Genomic DNA, 9,772 nt, shown 5'->3' on the forward strand with positions numbered 1-9,772 from the left:
AGCCAGGGGCCCTGGTTTGGGCAACTTGCTAAACAAACCATTCCTGGTTTGTTTGGTGGCAATGCTAGCAGGGAGAAGCAAAGCGCAAGCAAATAGGCTGTGCACACCATCACACAGCTTGTTCTCCTGAATTCTGACTTATTCTGTGTGAAGTTGAATATCGCATGGAACTTGCTTTGAATGGGAGAGGAAGTGCTTTGAACACTTTCACCCTGTTTACAAGCCTAACATCAACAAAAAGGATAACACTTTTTGCAGGGGAGGGAAAGTTCACAAAAAGCATTCTGCCTCCTTGTTTGGACTTAACTGTAATATATTTCCTACTGTCATGAGAGACAGGAACAGTACCTGGATTTACACCCAGAACTGTCAGACAGGAAATGGATGAGTTAAGGACATAACTAGAACAGATATTCTAAGTTTCATTAGTATTACTTAAGATGTCACACTAAAATTTAAAAAAAAACATGTAAGATCAAAATCAAATATAACATATCCGGCTACAATCTTTAGCCAATTCATCATTTAGCTTAATGTATTTAAAAGGTTTTTAATCAACTAAAATGCCTAATATTGGGAAACCCATTTTTTTTTTAAAAAAGAGGCACATTATTTTTAATATCATTACTTACAAAAACTGCAGATGCCATCTTAGAAGAAGGAATATGTATTTTGTGTCCTAAAGGAGAGAATGCCTCTTCTAAGATGGTGACTGCTATCACAATTCATTCTTCATCTAAAGTCAAAGTATGCTTTTTTCTTCAATGCTATCACTTTACTAAAATGCAAATTTACACAGATTTAATCAATCGATCAACCCATTATATACATACAATTTATCAACCAATATTTTTTTAATCAAGTGATAGTCCTAATTATAACACAATGGAGGCAGCAATCCAATAACATATTTTTCTACTAAAACAGGTACAACATCCCCCTGCTTCAGGAACCAAGAGGGAAACAGAGAGCTGTCAAGGTCAAAAGGAGTCATGGTAATAATCTATGGTAATACACTCACTGCTGCACATAAGAAAACAAAACTATTTGGGTTGGATTCAGATTTAGGTGAGCACAACTGGCCTGGCAGAAGCAGATCTCCTCCACATACTAGCTCCTCCAACCCCTAAAAATTATACATATAAGTTTGGGGGGCCTTGTTAAATGAGATGGGCTGTGATACAGGGGGAACCTACCATGAACATAGCCCTTCCGTCCACAAAAGGCATATCCTGGATCCAGCTCTAAGTACTTTAATATTTGTGACATTTCTTATTTTTACATATTTTGTAAACAAGGACTCATCTCAATATAGAAAGAGCACAGATAACAGCACAGAAACTCTCTGGCTACTGTTTCGTTAAACTAAATGGAAGAACATAAGAAGAGCCATGCTGGATCAGATCAAGGGTCCATCTAGTCCAGCCTTCTGCTCACACCGTGGCCAACCAGCTGTTGACCAGAAACCCACAAGCAGGCCACAGCACTCTCCCACGTCATGTTCCCCAGCAACTGGTGCACACAGGCTCACTGCCTCTGGTTCTGGAGGTAGCACATAGCCATCAAGACTAGTAGCCATCGATAGCCTTTTCCTCTCGGAATCTGTCTAACCCCCCTTTTAAAGCCATCCAAATGCGTGATCATATTTACTAACTCTCCCTTTGAATACATATATAATGAGTTGGACACAAACTTTTACCTACTCAACAGTATATTTAGGGAGTATTAAGGCTCATGTATAGGCTCTTCCAATGTCCCTGATCACCATAACTCCTGCTAACAGCGTCTCTTAAAATCAATACAACCATTTGCAAAGTTATGCAAATTTCATCCAACACAGCCAGGAAAAATAAAAAGAGGAGAAAGATTGAATTCACAAATTAAAGTAGAACTTTACAGCAAGTCAAATGATGTTCCTCAGAACATATTTGTGCAAGGCCATATTAAAACAGTAGATTCTAGAGCACCTCAAGAATGAAATCCAGAGAAGAAGCATTTAAATAGAAAAGCAATACCAATTTCATTGTAAATATATCTGTTTTTTTCTTCGTGGTCTTGCTCAGAAACTCTCCTGTAGGTAACTCAATATGCTGAGCAGTCGTGAAAGTTTTTGCTTATAATCTGTAACATCTCCATCACAAAACTGTTTTTGCCAAGAAATTTCATTGCCAAGAGATTTTGTAGGAGGCAGCTAATATCCCCTTTCACTCACTAGACTGAACTATGCTGGTTCATGCTTTTGGCAATGAAGGTGAAGCTCAATAATCAATTTGCAATTACGTTATTCTGCTCAATTCTGAGCAGAAAACAGTTCCACATAAGCACCAACATAGTGTAGTACCAAACCATACTAAAATGTAGTTGTTACACTTTTAAAAGTGTAGACGTTAAGGATGCCTATAACAGCAATGCTACTTGTAATGAGCTCCATCAACTCTCTTGTATTTAAAATTACCCCAGGTATATTATAATATTCTCGTCTCATATATTCTCAAATTTTCATATCCCATTAAATCTAATCCAGAGAAAAAAGAACTAATCTCATCAGTGCTGTTTATATAACTGTCCTCACACCACCACCATCCCATTTTATCCTTACAACAACCCTGTGAGACTGGTTAGGCTGAGAGATAGTGGCCCTGTTCACATGAACACAGAAGGGGATATAAGCTACAGTGGCTTATTTCGCCCTGTAATGTGTGCCCATCACAAGCTGTGGTTAACAAGCCACCCCAGAATCCTAAAACAGCCCAAGGGTTCTGGGCACCTTTTTAACCATGACAACAAGCCACCCTTGCTGGGTTCGCACAACACAGCAAACTGAGCCAGCAAGAGTACTTATTCAAATATTCCCAGCACATGTGGTGGGAGAAATAAGCCTCTGCATCTTATTTCCCATGATTATGAAAACTCGGTCACTGGCTGATCTAAGGTCACACAGTAAACTTCGTGACTGTGTGAAGACTTGAACCTGGGTCTTCCTAGTCCAGTATGCCAACTACTGCACCACATCTGGCTCATTTAGATATATTTCTCTCTAAATAATATAAGCAATCATACAAATACCCCACAGTGTGTCGAATCCTGTAGCAGAAGGAAAATATTTCTCAACAGCACACAGAAAATCTTTCAAAAGGCCATGAAATGCTCCAAAACTATGGGAAAATAAATACACTTTTGGCTTTTCATACCACAGAAACCAAAGCACTGAATGAATTTATAATTACTAACATACTATGAAATTGTCCCACGCTACCTACTCAGATAGAGGAACATATACCATATGTTCTGCTTACTTTTGCTTCAATATTTAGGACTTTAGGACTGTGTATTAAAAACTTTAAAAGACAATTCTGCCAAGAGCTAAGTGAGTGAACTATTTTAAAACAGCATACATATATCCTAAAATAGCACACAGTACAACTTTCACCTTACCAACCTCTCAATCAGCACTATTAAGGTATCTGGAGGAATAAGTCAAGATTACAATCAAGAAAGACTATCTCTCTCAAAATATAACTGTTAAGAGCAGGTATTAAGTGAAATGGATTATTAGCAAACAAAGAAAAATAATGATGGTTGTTAACTATACTTGCTTCCTCACAGAGACACAAACCTTCTTATTAAGAAGTGTTTTGCCTTTTCCCCATCCAAAATACACACCCACACCCGGATGCAATTATAAAGTGGTAAAAGATAGTATGACAACTCACAGCTGGAGCGCTGGAAGCTTGTGAGCAGGGCCAGTAAGGGGGTGGGGGGGGGGAGAGGGAGAAAGGAGAGAGAAGCCCTCATAGCAGCATGTTTAGGGAAAGGCTGTTTTGGGTAGACAAGAGATCTCAATTAAAAGATAGTTCTGCATTGATGTTATAAGTGAAAAGTAAGTATCTTGAAACTTGATTCAGAAAGCAGAGCAAAAGGCTTGTAGAGCTTGGCAGCATGAGAGAACTAATGAAGAGAATCACATGATGGGCAAAATTTAAATGAGAAACTTAAGGGAGAGTGCTGAAAGATCAAATGACTGAGGGAGAGCAATAGGAAGAACAGCGGGGAAGGGTGCGAAAGCAAGGTACAAGAGGCTGACTACCAGAATGGGGGGTGGGGGGCAAAGGAGCCACCTACACTGCATGCAAAAAACCCACCTCATTGTGCGCCGCATTATTTAATCCTGAATAATAGAATAAACACGTATTAAAATTTGGCAGTAAACTCCACCGCTTTGCCACCCTGACTGAAGAAACCGTTCGAGAACTTTGAATGCGGAGTACTTACTCCTTACGCTAGTCATTGCAACAGCAGACTCTTTTAGACTAGCCCCTGAAATACGCAAAGCACTATCGGGGTGCGTACGCACGTCCAACACATAATGCGTGTCAGGTCAACAGTAACTGAAAGGGGTGGAGGGCAGGGAAGCGAGTACCGTGATGGAGAAGGGGTGGGGAGGAGGTCAGCGTGTGCCACTGGAGGGCAATAACTGAGCTGAGCAGAAGCAAAGAAAAAGGACGAGAAAGCAAGACAAAATCCAGGGGCGGGGAGCGTTATGGTGCGTGAGCGTGCAGGGGGCTTCCGAGACCGGGGGGCGAGAAAGAAGAGGACGGGGCGGTGAACGGAAACAAGTTACATTCGAGGCCCCTCCGGACGATGACAAGCCTCAAAAGGGCAGGCTGAGGGAGGAATTGCCGGTTCTTGGCTCGGACTTCGCCGCCGCTGCCGCCAACCTTTCCAGCTGGCCTGCGCGAGGGGCCTACAGTGGAAGCCCTCGTTAGCATTGAGGAAAAGCGGCAACGGCCGGGCTTTCCCACCGCCCCCTCCCTCGCCGTCCTCCGCTTCATGTCCGACTGAAGCTCGCCCTGCCGCCGACCGCGCTCGCGGCCTCACTTGCCCCCCTCAGCCTCGCTTGACCCGGCTCGGCCTCGCTGCGCCACAACCCGGGCCCAGGCCTGCGCATCCTCCCTCCCCTTCCCTCCGCGGCTACGCGTGACCTTCGGGCTCGCCGTCTCTCCCGCGCGCCCCTTCCCCGGACGGGGCCCGAGACTTGCGGCCTACTCACCCTCGACATCGCGCGTCCCCGCAGCCAGTCAGTCAATCGGTCGGTCACCCAAGCAGGCCCCGGTAGCCTCGTCCATCCAGGCACTCTAGCCCCCGCCCCTTCCGGATCCGCCGCCGTGGAGCAAGCGTCATCCGCCCCCTCTTCGCCTTGGCTTGGCTTGGCTTAACGGGCGGGAGGGGGAAAAGGGGGGCGGGCGGAAAAGAACGAGGAGGAGCCGCGAGGGGGTGGGCTCTTCCTCAGAGCCTTCCTCTCTCCGCAACCGTCACCTGCGTAGTAGTTGCGCCCGTTGTGGCAACTGAAAAAGGAGGGCGGGAAAAAAAGTGGGGCGGCTTTGCTTTCTTCTCAGAGCGCTTCACCTTCCGAGGGAAAGAGAGGGACACAGGCCCGCGCTCTGGGTAGCAGCTAACGTTAGCCGTACTTAGAGTAGACTCACTGAAATGAATGGTACTGAAGTTAATCGTGTAAGGAGAAAGTCCCACAACTCCCAGCATTCCCCAATGCTGGGAGTTGTAGGACTTCTATCTAAATATGCATAGGATTGCGCCCTAAGTTAATGTTAGTTCTCATTCATTTCACTGGGTCTGTTCTAAGTAGGACTAACATTAAATGCTACCCTCTGTTGTTGGTGCCCAAGGCTGCTTTATATCTTTGGACATTTTGTACCTACCATTTGCATGCCGCTTTTCCAGGACTCAAAGCACTTAACTAATCAAGCTGGACTTTAAAAGTAGAAAAAGAAGGCCATGCGCAATTACAAACAACCACTACACCGTCTGCCCCCCCCCCCCCCAATGCAAGTGTAGCTAAATGAGCAATACCTGATCTGGCCAAATTCTGATGGAAAAGGGGTGGTGGTATTTATTTGTTACAATTCTTTATATGCTGCCCTTCAGGATACAAATTCTGCCAACGTGGCTTGCGAGTAACATAAACTTGATAAAAGCACAATAAATATTTAAAACGAATAATCAGGATCGTTCTCTCAAGGCAGTTGGTGGAAAATGACTCTGGAGTGGGGAAAGTCCAGCTAGGTGTCTGGTGTCATCCTCATTTACCTCTCCTGGAATGATTCCCACATGGCTTTTTATGGTAGATGGCCCTGGGGTGGGGTGGAAGTCCAGCTATAGCAGGCCCTGAAGTCTTCACCTGGCACTCCTGGAATTCTTCCCACAGGGCAGTTACAACCTTACATAGGGCTTATAAAATTGGCAAAAAGCAGAGAGAATACAGCACTCTTTCTCTCTGACCTCAACTGGGGGACCGTTCCGTAGCACAGGCTAAAGACCATCTGCCCCAAGTCCCACTTCGTAGTCACATCTTCATAATTTGTGGGGGCATGTCGGTTAGGTAGAGAGCAATCGAGCCCTAGGCATTTTTACTCAGAAGTAAATCACACTGTGTTCAGTTGGGATACTCCCAAGTAAATGTGCAGAAGTTTGCAGCCTTTGTGTACACCTATGAGGTTGGTTCATATATGTGTATGATTGTCAGTTGGCCACAATGTCAAGTGATGACTGGACCATGGCAGGTCTTACGCCAGGGGGGTGGGGGGGCAGAAGGTAGATTGGGATCTCTGGGTGATTTGAAGGAGATTGGCAAGGATTTCTGACTTCCATTTTTTTCAGCTGTGGCAACCACAAAATAACTCCCCTCCCCCTGTATCAGCCTTCCCCAACCTAGTGCCCTACAGATGTGTTGGACTAAAACTCCCATCTCTCCAGCCCAACATGACCATTGAGTTCTAGCACTCAATAACACATTCTTGGGTTTAGAATTCCAGCTGGATTTTGGGATTCTAGTGAAAAAACAACACAGACCCTGCAACCCTGAATCCTGCCCACCACACTCTTACACCAGAGATAGAGCTTTCAGATCACTTTATGTCACCTTAAACACAATGACTGGGTTCGGCTGTTCACCATGATAAGCCTCGATGCCCACAAGTGCCATCCTGAAAGTTCAAGCCAAAACCACAGCTTCTCAGGTCATCTGAACCTGTCATGGGTGGGTTGTGAGAGGGTTAGACAACCTTTGTATAACCCTAAAACAGGCCATGGGTTCTGTAAGGGACTACACAACAAGCAATGATCATGTCTTTCATATTCAAAACAGCCACCAGCACATGCCTCAGCCAGTTCACACACTCAGCTGTCAGCCATCAAATGTACTGTAATCACATGTAAAGAAATCAAGATATGGATGTGTATGTGTGAACCAGGCCCAAATCAATAGAAAATCGGATGGGAGAAGCTATGCAATAAATGTGTTTGCCAATACATGTATCACACAAACATGCTTGTCAGGGAGCCAGAATTCCCTCAGGGTTAAGGCTAGTTCACACATGCATCTGTGCAAACCAACCCTTTTTGTCAAAAATATGCTGAGCATCAATCTCAGATTTGTTGCAGTTCAGTATATGAAATGTCCAATTCTGACACTGTTGTATAGGTAGAAGGAATGCGTTCAGAATTAGCAGGCATCAACACAAGCGTTCTTTAATTCAGCACACACAGAAGTGACAACTTAGCAGAAGCTCCACCCACTGTTGCTACTCCCAGCTCAAATAACTAAGCCACAGTACTGCCCCCCCCCCGCCCCCGTAGGATACATAACATTTCTCCCTCCTTGGCTGTCATAGTCTTCCAACCAATAAGGAGTACTCTTTCACAGCACGGTCTCTGCAGTTGACTAATAGGTATAGATTGCTCAGATGTCTTCCTTTCAGTAACTGCCGTAGGTAAAGGAGTATTGTTCCCATCACTCAATGGTTCTGGTGCTTCAGCTGGTGATGAGAGAAACACATCAGTTCCAGACAGATGTTCAGCAGCTACCTCTGCTGATGACAACCCACTCTGTCCAGAATGCCTTCTTAACTGGTCAACATAGCGATGCTATACTGACCCATCTGCACACTGGACTTTATATGACACAGGTCCAGTGACCTCAATGATAGAGGAAGGAATCCACCTCGGTCCAGCAACATAGTTCCTAGCAAACACCTGAATTTGTGGGGAAAATTAACAGAGAGTAGGAGCTGAGAAGGCAGCATACAGAACTCACTCCCATTTGCTTTGTAAGTCTTCAGCTAAATCTGGGTGGAGACGGTCAAGGCAAGTTTTTAGATGCTGCGCCATAAGTAACTCTGCAGGACTGACCCCTGTAGTTGCACAAGGAGTAACATGTTGAGCAACAAGAAACCTGACAAGGTGTGTTGGCCAGTCTCCTGCAATGCACTTCAGGGCATCTTTCGTTGTCTGCACCATCTGTTCAGCTTGGCCATTTGCTCAGGGATGACAAGGTGCAATGGTGACAGCCCGAATAAGGTTCTTGTCCACAAATGTTTTAAATTCAGCAGATGTAGAAGCAGTCCCATTGTCTGAGACTATACTATCAGGCAATCCATGGGTTGCAAATAAGTGGCACAGTGCTGTGATTGTTGCGGAGGCTGTTTGTGATGGTACTAAGACTACTTCAAGCCACTTTGAGTAAGAATCTATCACAACCAAGAAGTTTTTTCCTTGAAATGGTCCTGCAAAACCAATATGGATTCTTGACCAAGGCTTCTTGGTCACTTCCCATGGAAAGATAGGTGCCCTTGGTGGATTGTGCCTAGTGGCTTGACAAGTATTACACTCATTTAAAGTTTTTCAATATCTGAGTCAAGACTGGGCTACCAGACATAGCTTCTGGCCATTGCTTCCATGCAAACAATCCCTGGATGAGCTGCATGCAGCATGGTCAAGATGGTTTGACGACCCTGGAATAACAACATGGTTTCCCCCTATCAGACATCCCTTATGGGCAGACATCTCATGCTGATGGTGTTTGAATGGCTTAAATTCCTCTGGCAGTACCTCATCTGGCCATACCCTCCATACCCAGTTTAAAATTCAAGCCAGTACAGGATCTCAAGCAGTCAGCCTAGCAATTTGATCAGCCTGAAGAGGTGGGTCAGGAAGGGCTTTGAGCATCAACACTTCCAGTGGAGGAGGTACAACAAAATCTGGAATTTGAAGTGGTACCCAGCTCAATCCATTGGCATTAGATATTGCCTTTCCTGGCTTGTAGACAAGTGTATAATCATAAACATTGAGCAGAATGCTCCAACGCTGCATGCGAGGTGATACTATGCAGGGAGTAGGCTTGCCAGGAGAGAAGATTCCTAGAAGAGGCTTGTGGTCCATGCGTATTTCAAAAGTATGGCCATAGAGATAGTTGTGGAACTTTTTGACTCCTGCAATAACAGCTAAGGCTTCTCTGTCAATTTGTGCAAAATTCCTTTCAGCGGATGACATGGTCCTTGAATAATAAGCAATTGGTGCTTCTGTCCCATCCGGAAATTTGTGGCTTAGCACAGCACCAACCCTGTAAGAAGGAGCATCAGCAGTAAGGATTAGTGGCTCTTTTTCATCATAATGTACAAGCACAGAATTCGAACTCAACAAGTGTTTGACATTCTGGAGCGCGTTCTCATGCTGGCTGCTCCATTTCCATGGAACTCCTTTTCCCAGCAAGCAATGCAGTGGCTCAGCAATGGTAGCCTTTTGTGGAAGAAACACATGGTAGAAATTGAGAAGTCCCAAGAAGGCTTGAAGTTCCTGCTTTGTTTTTGGAGCAGGTGCATTGTGAATTGCACATATTTTTTCGTCAATGGGGTGAATGCCAGAAGCATCAATACGATAGCCCCAAAATGTTACTCTGGAGGCTCCAATTTCATATTTC

General features: G+C 44.7%; 1 protein-coding gene across 1 annotated transcript in view; it reads right to left on the reverse strand.

Moving 5' to 3' along the window:
• CUL1 (cullin 1) overlaps positions 1-5,144 on the reverse strand; it is a 70,092-nt gene extending 64,948 nt beyond the window's left edge. Inside the window, exon 1 of the mRNA XM_084857748.1 lies at positions 5,051-5,144. The gene's annotated coding sequence lies outside the window, so the exon portion shown is untranslated. The remainder of the gene's footprint in view (positions 1-5,050) is intronic.
• Between the last annotated feature and the right edge of the window lie 4,628 nt (positions 5,145-9,772).

This window comes from Heloderma suspectum, chromosome 5 (assembly GCF_057233095.1).
Source record: "Heloderma suspectum isolate Gila_16-S chromosome 5, 16-S_ref, whole genome shotgun sequence".
Taxonomy (NCBI): domain Eukaryota; kingdom Metazoa; phylum Chordata; class Lepidosauria; order Squamata; family Helodermatidae; genus Heloderma; species Heloderma suspectum.